Below are 16,370 nucleotides of genomic sequence, written 5' to 3'. Positions count from 1 at the left end.
TGCACTGGTAAAACTGATCTGTTTGCTTCAGAAACACTACTATAGTTCATATAAACAAGCTGCTGTGGAGCAATGGCGGAAATTGAAAAACGGCTATATGGCACAGGTTAACTAATGGATAACAGATAACACCATTAGGCAGACAGAGCTTATTTGCTAACTGCTGTGTAACCTGAGCATTTTCTCTTTTGAATGGCTGCCCCCATTGCTACACAGCAGCTTATTTATATAAACAATAATAGTGTTTCTTAAGCAAACAGATCAGTTTTATCAGTGCAGGGCAACACTGCATTCTATTTTCATTACTTTAAAACACTTTTATTTTTTGACGTTACTGTTCCTTTAAAGGTGTGGTTCACCTTCAAAGCAACTTTTAGTATGTTATAGAATGGTCAATTCTAGTTAACTTTGTAATTGGTCTGCATTATTTATAGTTTTTGAGTTATTTGCCTTTTTCTTTGGATTCTTCTCAGCTCATGCTCTGTAAAGCTACAAATGTTATTGTTATTGCTACTTTTAATACTCATCTTTCTATTCAGGTCCTCTCCTATTCATATTCCAGTCTCCTCTTCAAATCAGTCCATGGTTGCTAGGCTAATTTAGACCCTAGCAACCCGATTGCTGAAACTACTAACTTGAAAGCTGCTGAATAAAAAAGCTAAATAACTCAAAAACCACAAATAATAAAAAATGAAAACCAATTGCAAATTGTCTCAGGATATCACGCTCTACATTAATTTGAAGGTGAACAACCCCTTTAAGATGCACAATTCAACTGGTCAATTTGATCCCCCTGAATAATATTGCATAAAATCTCCTGATTGCTGCATAAACAGGGGGGGTTAAAAGTGAGCATAACTAGAATAGGTGTTTCAGACCACAGATTTTGCAAGCAACCAAAATCTTTGGTTGTCCAGCAGCCACATTTTTTAAAGGTCCCCTCATCTCTATTACAAGCTAATGAGATCATCAGAAGACGATCAGTCTGGGTAGATGAACTCTGAATTTCAGAACTGGATGTGATCATCCAATGGTAACAGGCAGAACAAAAAAACACTACATATATTTACATTCATGCTTTTCACATTAAGCATTGCAATAAAGATTTTCTTCTCTGATAAATAAATTAAGGCATTTACAGATGTATCCCAGACTTCTTCTAAAGGATATTCCAAGAAAGTGCACAAACTATTTGTAACAAGTGGTTCTTGGAAAAAGCTGACATGACTACATGAGTGACAAATGGTTGGATAACTAGATCCAGCTGGACTTCCAGGATTAGTGGCTGTATTATTTAATATAAAGTCCACTAAGCCTTCTTTTTGAAAAAATGTCCCTTCAAACTGGTATAGTGGAAATTTTAAGAGCTGTGCTATTTTTGACAGCTTTATAAGGAAGCTGCTACTTACAGAATCTGCCATTCACAAGACCTCCGTCATTTTGCTTCTAACCTTATCGCCTTCAAAAGTTCTTTATTAGCGTGATAATCTTTTTACTAGAAGCCAGGAGAGGGCAAGGCCAGCAGCCAAAGAAATGTACTGTGTCATCATTGGGCCATGGCCAAATAAAAATAAGCTGAATGTAAAAAAGACAAGGCAAAACTGATGCAGGTACAAACTGGTCATTATGTTCGCAGAGAGAGAAAAAAACCCCTAATTTAAAACCTAAAACTGATCTAGAATAGGTAATGCATTCCCCAGCATAAATCAAAGAATTTTGGGGCCCATTCATAAAATGTTGAAGAGCATGACTTGATTTTACAGTTTATAAACAGAACTAAAACGGTGGTTCCAAACAAGAGGGTTTGAGTTTTATAATTTTTTTTTAATATTGTCCCTAGTCTACTATGGGAGCCTTCCGATCAGTCGACTTTTTTGGGGTCTGGGGAGTTGATTCCCTGGAAGACTCAGACAATGGTAAACAACACAAAGCAAATCAACAGGTTAATAAGACCCATTTGTTCCTAAAAGCTTATATATATCAAACAGCTAGGAATCCTGCATTATTCAGAGCTCCTATTCAATTTTCTTGTGCCAGGTGCAGGAGTAACTGTATGGCAGAGTGTTCTGTGCCCATTAGGGTGCATATTCACGTCTTATTATACCAAAAAAGTTCCTCAAACTCTCGTAAAAAAATAACTGATTTTCCTAAGTGTGAGATATTCCTGGAAAGTTTAGATGAAAAAATAAGTAATAGTTATTTATAACTGTGAGGGCATGAGAAAATGGTTGAACTTGTCACGTGTTCAAAAAAAACCTAGAATTTTTCCAATTTTAACTGATCCAATATAAACAATCTATGAAAAAAGGTTCTTACTGTCACTTGTATACACACGTATACACACGTATACAAAAAAGATCTGAAAGTAAGATCCATAGATTGAATGTTTTAAAAGGCAAAAAGCTGCTCAAAGTCACAAGCCTGATGTTTAAATAACAGCACATCCATCTGAATATGCAAAGTATATGCAGTGCAACCATCATGATGGGAGTTGTATTACTACAATCCCTTCCCAGAAACTATTATTGCCACTACTACAGGCAACATCTATTATATTTACTTTCAAATAGCCAAAACCCTTCCCCAGAGGCTACCACTTCTACACCTACCGACACCATCTCGATGTAGTCACGCAAACGTAGTTCCTCCTCAATGTCCATTATGTTCAATGATACAGGCAACATATCACTCTACTATCAGTGTCAGACTGGGACACTGGGAAATCCATGGGCCCTGCCAACCCAGGCCCACTTCCCCTTACATTTAGCCTGATCACAGCTACAAAGTTAAGGAAGTAAAAGGTATTTGGTACATGGTGCGCAGTGATGGGATGGGAGAGCGGAAACCAGGAGAAGAGCCTTTATGTTCATAAGAACATGAAAACGCAGCTGCAGTGGTCCCATTGATGCCTCACTCCAACCCATGCTTTAGGCACCATCCCTCCCTATTTACTAGCTGTCCCAGAAACTCAGTCCCTTTTCAAAGGATATTATCTTTTTTTTACTATACTGTATATATGCTGCTGCACTTCCTGGCTAATCCTTAGTACAATCAATTTTGTATTATTGGGGAATCCCCACACTGTTCCTACTTAATAAGACAGGGGTATAACAAAGTAGAAACCGATCCTGTTGTGACTACGGATAGGGCACTGACTGATATGCAGTTACCTGAAAATGTTGATGTTTTTCCCATGTGACTTCACACAGTGTTATTCTTTTCAATTCAGTTGCACTAGAAGACACAATTTGCATAGTAGAATAAAACAGAAATTGTAAAAGTATATTTGTTCCATTTAGCTTTTAATATATTTTTTATTATTTCTTCGAAAAAGACGAAGCCAGGGCAGAATATGATATTGCTGCTGTGTTAGTGTTGTGGCCTTTTTTCAGACATAAGTAGTTTACAGTGTTGTGAAAGGGTCATGCAGCAGAATATCCTGTAATAAATGATTCTCATTTTTCATTTTGTTCTCCAATTGTCTGGCTGAGCTTAACAATTAATGTCCTATCATTAGACAAGCTATTTTGTTTCTAAACCATACTTAACACTGTAGATACACAATAAGATTTCTAAAATGCTCCTCTAGAAGAAGCAGACTTGGAGCCTATGACGTCTGCTGTCTTCCAGGCGGTTGTCTCATTCTACTCATTTTCTCCTTCTTATTTGTTTATTGTCATGACAAGGACTAAAATTTCAACAGTGGCAATATGGTTTTGTTGGACACCTCTGTACTGAGATTTATTTCTAAAACTACATAGAATGTATAATAAATGTTTTTTAATTAAACTGTATAAAAATGGTTCTTCCTCTGAGGGCCCAAATATAGACAAATAGCATTCATTATAGGTCAATAGCAGTCATATTGTGGAGGTTCCAAAAAGACTTCTGGAAAGATGAGGTACACACACAATTAAACATATAACTTTTTTATATATACATGTCTCATTTATTATTATAATTTATACATTATTCTACACATATCATTTATATAATAATTCTAACAAAGTACATAACCATGCCCCAGTCAACATTAAACCTGATTTTCCAATTTGCTTTCTATTTTTCCAATTAAGTCATAGTCATAGTAAGTTAGGTTGAAAAGACACATGTCAATCAAGTTCAACCCTTTATGTCTATACATATATAACCTGCCTAACTGCTAGTTGATCCAGTCAAATCTCTCTGCAAAGTGGTAGCATCCTGCATGGAACCTTTGCACAATTTAGAATCATCTCCAGCTCCAATGCCCACCTCCAGCTCCATTGATAAACATATTAAATAGCAAAAGTCCAAGCACAGAACTCATCGGTACTCCACTAACAGCGTTGGTCCAATGAGGAAACTACGACTCCAGAGGTTTTAGGTTCCTGTTCACCTCTTCAAAAAGGCAATTAGATGTTTCTGGCAAGATCTACTACACATAAAACCATGATGGCACAAACTCTTAGTATTGTGATTTGTAATGTATTCATTTATTCCAGTATCTTATCCATCAATACCCCTGATGTCAGACTAACAGGAGTATAGTTTTCAGGCTGAGAACAGGATCCCTTTTTTAATATTGGCCTGCATTAGCATTTCAGCAATCTCTTGGCACCATGACAGATCACAAAGAATCTTTATAAATACATTGTATTTATTATTTTTATTTGTTTTAGTTGCATACATAATCCTCCGCCATGCATTATTCTTTCTGTTCAATAATTATTTTTGGGTGCAATAAAGGCCCCTATACAGCCCCTATAGCAGGTAGTATGTTTCAGTATCCTAGCATATCTCATAGTTTGTACATTGACAAACCATAAAATGATGCCTGTGTAGCTATTTTCACATATTATGTAAAATTCAGCAAGAATACGAAGAGTATATTGGCCCTTTAATGAAAGCTGAAGGCAGAGTGAGACAAAGTGGAGTCTTAACAAGTTATAGAATTCAACACAGCTACCAATTAACACACATGTTATTTAATATACTGTTATAGGATCCATTCTTGAGCATTCTTGATAACAAGTCCCATACCTATATTGCATTATAGAAATAAAAAGCCTTTATATGTCACAATGGACAGGGAAACAATAGCCATTTCCAAAAAATCTGCAACTGTATTGGCTGTTTATGTTCTGACTTCTACCCCATGTTGATAGTTCTAATGCATTGTGACAAATATAATATAGCATTTATAAATTTTAGTTTGGTTTGTTTCCCCATACTAACTTGACATTTAGCGATGCAGCAATTACAAAATGTTATATTCTTTGCAGAATGACATTTAGAGCAAATTCACAGTGCATAACTTCAACAGCACATTGCTTCTTATTTAATAATTAAGTTTTGTCAGTGGGAGATCAATCCTTCCTGGTAAACAAGTCAATAGGCAGAAAGTATCTGTATGACCCGACAAGACCTCAGGCTCTCTGAATTTCTTTCTATATATCATTTTATTTATTATTTTAGTTCTATTGTTTATAGGTAGTAAAGATGAGTTACAGATTATATACTCTGGTAGAAACATGATTACATTAATGATTATTTCACCTCATTAGACCTCATTAGACCCATAAATTAAATCTATGGGCAATTCAGCCACAATTTATCCACATCTATGATGGCCCAGAGCAGACAGATTGCTTTCACCCTATGAGCCCAATGCATTTAAAACAATTTTTTTAAGAATTAACAAGAAACACAAGTAAAATGAAGGCCCCTGTGTGTAGGATAAAACAGAATAATATACAATTGCTAATTGAGTTGTGCCATTTGTATGAGATGGCAAATGCTCAATTGTTTAAAAAGAGAATGATATTCTGTGACAATATCCAGTTAGTTTTAATTTTTTTTATTTTTATATTAATTATTTAGCTTTTTATCCAGCAGCTCTCCAGTTACAAGTTTCCAAATTACCCTAGCAACCATGCACTGATTTGAATAAGAATCTGAATAAGAAAGGCCTAAACAGAGTAAGTAACAATTACAATAAATTTGTATTGTTGACCCCTATTTAAATCTGAAAGAATCAGAAGAAGGCAAATAATTCAAAAACTATATATAACAAAATGAACACTAATTAAAAATTTTCTTCTATAACATACTAAAAGTGAACTTAAATATGACCCACCCCTTTAGTACCATAAGCAGTGAGTATTGCATAGACCTAATCTAAGGATCCAGTTCTATGCAAACTAAATTGCAAGATCACAAACTTAATATTCACTGTTCCCAGCCAATTCCAAGGCAAAGCACCTGGGCCCTACACATCATATACTAATATCCCAATACCTAATGGGGAAATGCTAAATTTGAATGGTGACAATGCGCTGGCGTAAATACTCAAAAGTAATTATGGCAGCAAAATTTCAGCATATTACACAATGGTGTGATTATGATTTTAAGTAAAAATCGTGAAAATACATCTGAGGTATTGATGCAAACTGGCAGAAAATATGCCCCTGTGTCACTAATTGTCAAAAACAGCACAACAAAACGTGTGCAAGCATGGTATTGTGATTGTGTGATCTCCCAATAATGCACAGGGTTTACCATACTGGCATTTGCTCAGTTGTGCTGATAGATTGTATTGCATTGGTTAATAGCCAGCACCTGTTTCTCAAAAGAGGCTAGGGTGAACTGCTGATACACTTTAATTTAGGGGCAAAAGGGGAATTGAGATTCCAATCGTATTCGAGGGCACAGTGGGTGGTTAATTCAATGGATGGAGGTGATTTTCTGCAATCTATATTAATCCTGTAAACCAGTTGGTGTGTTGGTGGTGCCAAACAGATAAGGCCTTTATGTGCTGCAGGATACAATAGGGATTCATTTCCAGACCAAACAAAATCCTTTCCAAGTATCTGTCAGATGGGAAAGATTTGTTCAGGTGTCTGTCTAATGGATATACTCCTGCCAAAAACAGGTTGAATAGACAAAAGTTCCTTAGTATTCTTGTAATGTAGAGGGGGTAGTTAAAACCCTTCCCCCTTATCTTTCTACAACACAAACCCTAGCCTGATAAAACTGAAATTAGATTCAGTAAAATATACCCATTAATATTTACACCAACCAAAGGAAAGACGGCACTCCATTCAAGGATAAAGGCTTGAGATCCCTGTAGGGTCTGTAATAAACCTGCCTTTATCCTTGAATGGAGTGTCGTCTTTCCTTTGGTTGGTGTGAGACAAGCGGTGGGGACGCTGCAGACAGAGCACCCAGCAAGGAATACACGGAGCAGTGCAGGAGGTGTAAGCTGGGAGCGGTCTAATTGGTGTATTTGCCATTAATATTTATTTAAATTTTTGGACATATAGACTGACTTTGCTAGATTTATAAGTTCCACACTGACATCTAATGGCCTTTAAGTAAGAGTACACGTTCTATAAAAAGTAGAGCAGGAAATAAGACACCTAATTTGTTTGCTTATATAAAACAGGAATCCGCCAAATCCATGAACGTGATCGAATGAATTCTAGCATTTTTTGCAGGGTTTGGAATTTAGCAACCTTTGTTGGTCATGTGATTTTAAAGCTCTAAACAACTGAATGTAATAATTTTTTTTACAAATTATATTTAAGTTCAAACTGCAAATTAGGGAACATATTTGGTTCAGTATTCAAACAAATTTTTAATGTGGGGGTCATTCCTACATTTCATTCATTTAGGTATCCAGATGAATCCAAAAATGGACTGGATACATCCCTAATATCAAATATTTAGCTTCACTGCCAGCTGTCTCCCACTGCACAAAACAATGTCATCTCAAATGGAACACTGAACTGAGACAAAAATCATCATTCGCCTTACAGGGAATCCAAACCCAAAATATTAATTGATTCAAACACCTACTGTGCTCCTCTGAGGACCTTTAAAATGTACATCTATCTATCTATCTATCTATCTGTCTGTCTGTCTGTCTGTCTGTCTGTATATCTATCATTTTTTAGCGGTTTCTGAGAAATTGGCAGTTTTGAACTGCTCTGTCTATCATTTTAAGCAGTTTCTGAGAAATTGGCAGTTTTGAACTGCTTATACCAGGTTTTTGGCTGAACACTTATTCTGAAAGTCAGAGTGTCCATAACCCTTGGCGGTACATAGAAAAGGGTCGCTGACACCAGAGACAAAAATCATCATTCACCTTACAGGGGATCTAAACCCAAAATATTAATTGATTCAAATACCTACTGTGCTCCTTTGAGGACCTTTAAAATGTACATCTATCTATCTATCTATCTATCTATCTATCTATCTGTCTGTCTGTCTGTCTGTCTGTCTGTCTGTTTGTCTGTCTGTCTGTCTGTCCTTTAAAATGTACATCTATCTATCTATCTGTCTGTCTGTCTGTCTGTCTATAATTTTTAGCGGTTTCTGAGAAATTGGCAGTTTTAAACTGCTCTATCAATCATTTTAAGCAGTTTCTGAGAAATTGGCAGTTTTGAACTGCTCTGTCAATCATTTTAAGCAGTTTCTGAGAAATTTGCAGTTTTGAACTGCTTATACCAGGTTTTTGGCTGAACGCTTATTCTGAAAGTCAGAGTGTCCATAACCCTTGGCGGTACATAGAAACTAAACAGACATTAAGGGTCGCTGACACCAGGCCTGGACTGGCAATCTGGGGATTCCTGCAAAATGCCAGGGGCTGCTATAAGTTGCCATAGACAGTCACTGTTTATAAGGCATAAAGGGGGGCTGTTTGGGCTTTTGTGTACTTGAAATGCCAGGACCTATTCTGAATCCCAGTCTGGAGCTGGCTGACATTCAATGAGAGCTGTTGAGCCGAAATCCTGCTATTGGCAGTCTGACTGCCTAAAAATGGTCATATCTCAGAAAGCACTATAAATTAAGAAAAATTTGGAACAACCTGAGCTTCAATCAATTTAATTTTTTGGGGTTTTAATCCCCATTAATATGTAAAAATCTAAACTAGATAGAAGGTCTGCAATGATTTCAATTACTTTATATTTTTGGTCTGTCCATAGGTTACTGTACCTGAGACAAGTTTGCTACAGACAATCATATTAGCCTCAGTTCTCCCACAGAGCCGGCCTCCAAGGACATACATTTTATACCGTTTCAGAAATTCTGCACAATAAAACTGTATACATCAACTGTGTGGAACTAGAGTAGATTCAGTGCTGAAAGTTCCAGTTGTGGTGCACTCCAGTCAAGCGTTCTCTTCATGCCTGGGTGCTGTCAAAAAAAGTATACATAGTAGTTCCCCAAGATCCAGGGCTTCATAATGCAGTTTAGAAAAGAAAATTTATTGTCAACGTTTCGGTCCCCCCCATAGTTTAAAAGCCAGAATTGGCGCCAAAAAGGCTTGTGTGACCTCATCAGTGATGTGAGTACAGTGTCCCCTGCTCAGCGAATATTCCCCCCACCTCTCAATTCACTGTAAGTGGCTTACATTTCTCTCACTTTTACATTCAACAATTTTCATTCTCAGGGAACTAAGTCCAAAAAAGCTTAAGAGTAAATATAAATAAATATACATATATGTATGTATATACATATATGTATGTATATATATATATATATATATATATATATATATATATCTCAATCATCCAAAGTGCAACGCCAAAATATCAGTTTATAAGCTATAAGACTTTGACATCAATATTTATTTACATCTGTCAGATCCAGCAAAAGGCAGTGTAGAAGATGCATATTGAACAGCATGTCTTTTCTATTTTAATGGCTTGGCTTCTATACGCAACAAGAAGCTCCAGAGAAGCAGGTGTCTCCTCTCATATGGTGGTCCTGCAGCTGGATTGGCATCAGTGCGTAAAAAGATCCTTCTTTGTCTTATTCATGGGAAACATATGTGAAACACATGCAGCAAACAATCAGCATGGCCAAATTAGGCTTTACTCACACACAATGCTTTAAATCCTCTAAATATCTGGAAGGATAAAAACAACATTTTTGATCTTCTTAGCACGTTAAAATCTCTTTATCCCAGATTGGGAAGGTTTATTTGTGCTAGATCACCCAAAAGCTGCTTCAATTTAATAAATTCTGTCTGTTCTGGGTGACTATTAGAATTGGATTTTGTTATGGGTAATTATAGAATACAAGAACCTAACTAACTTATATGCAGTGGCGGAACTACCGGGGGAGCAGGGGGTGCGAGCGGGTCAGGGCCCGCACCCCCTCAGGGCCCCCCGGCAGCCCACGCGCCATTGAAACTACAGGCCGTATGAAGGGGGTGGGCACGGCTGCGCGTCACGCACCAGGGCACGCCCCCCTCTAGTTACGCTACTGCTTATATGTAGTTATAATGCATTGTTCCAAATTATCAGACTTTTGGGGTTAAGACCTCCCCTTAACCCAAATGGTGCCTTTGTATTTAAGTCCCTCTTACCCCATAAGGGTCTGGCCACACGGGCAGATTCGAGGAGATTAGTCGCCAGGCGACAAATCTCTTCTTCCTTGCGGCGACTAATCTCCCCAATCTGCCTTCCGCCGGCAGGCACACAGAACGCTTTGTTTGCTGAAGTCGCTGTAATTGCCTCACGAGAAAACTTCTGGCGACTTCAGAATGTACTTTAAAAGTTACCTATAGGTCATTTTGATTGTTTTTTGCTGAGAGGTTTGTTTTGTAAGTAATTGTTAGTTTATGTTCCTAAACCTGACTGTTTTGCCAACCTGACTGTCCCATCTCAGCCTGTCAGTTAAAGGAGAAGTCAACCTGTGCAGGGAAAAAACTCTCCTCCCCTCCCCTGTGTAGGCCCTCCTCCCCCCCGACCTACTTTCCCCCCGGGCAAATGCCCCTAACTTGTTACTAAACCCTCAGCACAGGTCCTCTGCTGCGGAGTTCATGGGCGCCATCTTCTCTCAATCGCTGTTTTGACCAGCGGTTTTTGGCGCATGTGTAGTATGAGGCATTTGCCGTTAAAGGACAAGGAAAGCCAAAAAAATAAAATCCAATTTCTACTTTCTTTAATGAAAAAGAAACCTATCTCCAATATACTTTAATTAAAAAATGTGTACCGTTTTTATAAGAAACCTGACTGTATGCAGTGAAATTCTCCCTTCATTTACTGCTGTGGATAGGAATTGTGAGATGGTCCCTAACTGCTGAGTAGGGAAACAATCATACTTATGAACAGCAGGGGGAGCCCCCGCCTTACTTACCAGCCATGCAGAATTCAAGCAGCTTTGTTTATGACGATCCCTAAGCAGCCTAGACCACACTGAGCATGTGCAGGGTCAGGGTCAGGCAAAGATGTTTAACAAAGTTACAAGATGACAGCCCCCTGTGGCCAACTTTGAAAGCATAAATCATTTGTTTGATTAGGCTTGTGGTGCAGTAAGTTCATGCTTATGTTTAGTATACAAAATACAGCATTTCTAGCCTTATTCTATTTTAGACTTTCCTTGTCCTTTAACCATATTCTGCGCATGCTCCAAAAGTCACAAAGTTTCCAAAAAAAAGATCGGAAACTTTGTGACTTTCGGCGCATGCACAGAAGATCCTTACTGGTAAATGCCTCGTACTGCGCATGCGCCAAAAATGCTGGTCAAAGCAGGAAGAAGAGCACTCGGGAGAAGATGGCGACCATGAACTCCACAGCCGAGGGTTGAGTAACAACTTAGGGGCATTTGCCGGGGCGGGGGGGAGGAGGGAGGGGGGGCCTACACAGGGGAGGGGGGGAGGGTTTTTTCCCTGTACAGGTTGACTTCTCCTTTAAAGTGTCTAATGCTAACAGACTCGTGCTGCACAAATATGGCAGCCCCCTCATACAGGAACATGGGGCATCAGGCAGGTAATGTAAAAGCATTGTGCAAATACTTATGGCAAAGTTATAAGTAGTTTTCAAAGGCAATATTATAATAGATGTAAAAAAGAGTTTAATTTCTGGTGTCGGTATCTCTTTTACGGCGAATCTTACCCTAAATGACAATCAAGCTGAACGTTCAGGTGTATGTAGGAGAGTAAATGCCCATTCTCCCCAATGCTCATCCTAATTAGCCTTTGAGCTGAGTCCACCAGCCACCAGCATTGGAATGGGGGATCAATGGCCCACCAAGCTTCTGCATAAGGGACCCCACACATTTCCCTTGGGCCCCCACCCCAGCCACAACCCCCTCTGTCCCCCCTTCCTCTGTGCTTTGTGTATCTTAGCTCATTGCTGCTGCAGTTGGCCAGAGGGAGGTCAGGAGACAGGCAGGTCTCAGGCAATAAATGGGTCTGGAACTCTGGCTCACTGGGGCCCACCAGGTTTTTTTCCCAGTGTCCCGTTGGGCCAGTCTGACCCTGCTCGCCACTGCTTTAAACCACCGAAAAGGGCTCCCTCTATTGTTTCAGAACCACAGGTCAAAGCAAAGTGCATATATTTATCTTTAAAAGGATTTAGGAGGAAGAACTTGGATGCTTTTTGTAACTTAAATTGTACCTAATCATAAAGTGCTGATATAGTGGCTATAGAACAGTTATATTCTTAAGCTTATAGTGCCACCTAGTGTTATTTAAGTGACTTCTGCATATCTTCATTTTCTACAAACATTACCTACAGCGTTTGCAACAAAACAAAAGACTTATTTATAGTGCTGCAATCATCAAATTGGTTAAAATCCCAGGGTTTTTTTGTTTTATTTCTTTGAGAGATGTGTTACATTCTGATATGATTCCAACACAACTGTCATTGCCCTGCTTATAAAGCACTTTGCCATATGAAGTAAAGAAGTGGTTGACAGTTACTGCCCATTGATCATTTTGTTGAATCTGAAACTGCCATTGAATTAAGCGGTTTCTGTAACATTTTATTGCTTTGACTTACTTTCATTGCAACATTGACAATGACTTTGACGTTAATCCATTTTCATCAAAAACCTTTTTGAAGTTTCATCATTGTAACATGAACTTTGTGATGAAGGACAGGTATAAAATCTTTTATCCAGAATGCTTGGCACCTGGGGTTTTCCAGATATGCATGTTTTTCTGTAAAAGTACTAAAGAACAATATAATTATTGTTAATATTTATTTAATTTTTGAATTAACCCTTTGTGCGCCGAGAATTTATGCTGTACGTGTACAAGGGCTCTATCTGCCAAAAATGTACTATATAAGTTCTTGTGCAGATGAGAATTTTGCGCTGCGTCAGAGATTTTTGCTGCCTTTGCAGAAAGTCAGGAGCAACGACAGACCCCCGGATAACAAGACTGGGGGCTGTCATGTTGGTCCTGCAATGTGATAGTCACACGGCTGACCTCCCAAGCAGCAGATGCGAAAACATGGTTGGGAATAGAAGAAAAACATCAATTTATTCGAATACAGCAACCAATTACAGAACAGAATGACCAAACTTGGTTTGTTTGGCTGAAAATCTAAGTTATAGAATTTGTTGCTTAGGGTAAGGTTACACTGAGCATTTCGGGAAGATTTAACTTCAAATGCCCACGATTCTGCCACAACTTTTGCAGAATAGTCATTAAAGGACTTTGGAGGTGACACTGCAATGCTTTTGTAGGCATTAGATATGCTGGATTTGACCAATCTTAAATTCTTTTTGGATGAGGAACAAAATCTGACCAAGTTAAAAAGAATTTGTCTCCAAGTTAAAAAGAATGTGTCTACTCCTGCACTCCCCTGCAGCTGAATGCATAAAAACGGAACGCAGGGGAGCGCAGCTTCAAACGCTCGTCTGTAAGAGCCCTGTGAGAGCTGTGAAGATGTGGAATTCTATCCCTGAATCAGTTGTTATGGCTGATACATTGGATAGCTTTAAAGGAGAAGGAATCTCTGTAGAAAAAAAACCCGTACCCCCCCACGTAGACCTCGCTCCCTCCCCCCCCCCAGGCTAACTGCCCCCCAGGGAAATGCCCCATACTTTATACTTACCCCTCTTTGCAGGGTTTTTTTTCTACAGGTCTTTCTCTTTTAAGAAGGGGTTGGATGGCTTTTTAGCAAGTGAGGGAATACAGGGTTATGGAAGATCCAGTTGATCTAGGGACTGGTCCAATTGCCATTTTGGAGTCAGGAAGGAATTTCTTCCCCCTCTGAGGCAAATTGGAGAGGCTTCAGATGGGTTTTTTGCCTTCCTCTGCATCAACTGGCAGTTAGGCAGGTTAAAAAAAAGTTAAAAGGTTAAACTTGATCGACGTGTGTCTTTTTTTCAAACTAACTTACTATGTTACTATGTTACCTGGAGGGCAGCAGCAGGTTTTCTTGTCATTATTCAGTACAGCATATCGGGAAGTTGCCCTCCAGCTGCCATAGTACAACTCCCTTTAAACTTGGATCGAAGCTGTTACAGAACAAGAACTCCCTGCAACCTTGGCTGGAAGTGGTTCCTTTACAAGAACAACTGCAGGCCCATCACCTGAGAAGTGCTATTGGAGAATGAGAAGAAAGCATGTTCCTCCAGTTGTCACAGAATCGCAATAGCTTCCATTGTCAGTTATTTTGTTGTGTATCAGGAGCTACCCTTCCAGCTGTGATTAAATCATAGGTTGCTCAGTAAATAATTGTGGCTCACTGAAAACAGGATGGCCACAACATACTATAATAGTCACTGCACCCCTAAGTACATCAGAGTGTCCTTGTCCTTTATCAATAACTCAGTTTTCCGCATTTCTTTTCCATATTCCGAGTTTGTCATTGCATACATGAATACATGACTACATTGAATTGTATGTGTGTCTAGTCCTCAGAAATATGATTAGAAAAAAAAATAGGAATAATTTCCTTTAATATGTGAATATTTTTTCAACAACATTTATTTTCCCTATAAACCCTGAGCTACAGTTGGTATTAACTCATAATGCACATCATTTTTATGAATTCGAACATTTACCATAATCAGGATGATTTCCTTTAACATGGTTTGCATAATACTGAATCTTTAATAGCAAGCGGTTTGCCTCAACCTTAGTGTTAAAGTTTGGAAGTTACATTTCTTTGACATCATTTAGAAAACTGGTGCAGGGAAAGGGTTGTTGTTGCATAGGTTAGCTCTAATTATTGCACAGCAACTGTACATTATGATGCAATGACATTTATTTCAATGCTTTCTTTTATCAAGGGATTTGAAGAGGCTGCTAAATGGAGTTACTGCGCTAGAAATAGTAGGGTAGGCAATTTTTAGGGCTGTACTGTGTTTAGAGGTTTTTACACCCAAACCCCTAGGCAAGGGTAAGCTATTAAATATCACAGACTTTCTTGCTTCTGTATTTGATTTCTGGTCTGCATTTGTACCCATCAGTGTGTGAATCAAAAGATTAGCTACCTGCATTAGAGGTTGTTGGCATTCTAGTTTATTCCCCCAGGTATTTTGTTTTGGTTAAGGTAAGGGCTGTGTGTAGGCCAGGACCACAACATAAAAGGCCCTTACTCAATCTTTTGCCACAAACATTAAGTAAATATTTTATTTCATACTGTAGTATTAAAGGACAAGGATAACTGAGTCACTGGTAGGTGCCAATATCCAAGAGACCTCCCCCCACCCTGTAACTTAGATCTCATACCCTGGTCTGGTGCTGCTCCTTTATAATGGACACCTGTCTGGATTGGCATCTCCATTTTTTTTACCGGACAGCTAGGCTTTTTCCCTTAAAGGAATTGTTCAGTATAAAAAAAAATAGGTAATATGGATAGGCTGTGCAAAATAAAAAAAAATTTCTAATATATAAAGGCTGGAGTGACTGGATGTGTAACATAATAGCAAGAACACTACATCCTGTTTTGCAGCTCTCTTGGGTTCCACTGATTGGTTACCAGGCAGTAACCATTCAGTGACTTGAGGGGGGGCCAAATAGGTCATAACTGTTGCTTTTGAATCTGAGCTGAATGCAGAGGATCAATTGCAAACTCACTGAACATATATGTACCATATGTCCCCATTTAAGGAGAAATAAACCTTAAAAATTAATATGGTTAAAAATGCCATATTTTACATACTGAACTTATTTACCAGCCTAAAGTTTCCGCATCAAACTTGTGACAGGGGGTCATCATCTTGGAAAGTGTCTGTGACACTCACATGCTCAGTGGGCTCTGAGCAGCTGTTGAGAAGCTAAGCTTAGGGGTCATCACAAATTATCAAGCAGAAAATGAGGCTGGTCTGTAATATAAGCTGATGCTACAAGGCTGATTATTAAATTATTATGCTAATTGCACTGTTTCTGAACTGACGTAATTATCTGTACTAAGTACTAATCAGCCTTATATTATGACATTTATATTCTATGTGTACTGTATATTGTCAGTCCCTAAGCTCAGTAAGTGACAGCAGCACAGAGCATGTGCAGTGGATCAGCAGAAAAGAAGATGGGGAGCTACTGGGGCATCTTTAGAGACACAGATCTTTACTGCTAAAGGGCTGTGGTTGCCTTGGGCTGGTACAGAAGCCCAACACAAAGGGGGGGCTGTACG

This window comes from Xenopus laevis, chromosome 3S, assembly GCF_017654675.1.
Source record: "Xenopus laevis strain J_2021 chromosome 3S, Xenopus_laevis_v10.1, whole genome shotgun sequence".
NCBI lineage: Eukaryota > Metazoa > Chordata > Amphibia > Anura > Pipidae > Xenopus > Xenopus laevis.
This window is presented reverse-complemented; position numbering follows the sequence as displayed.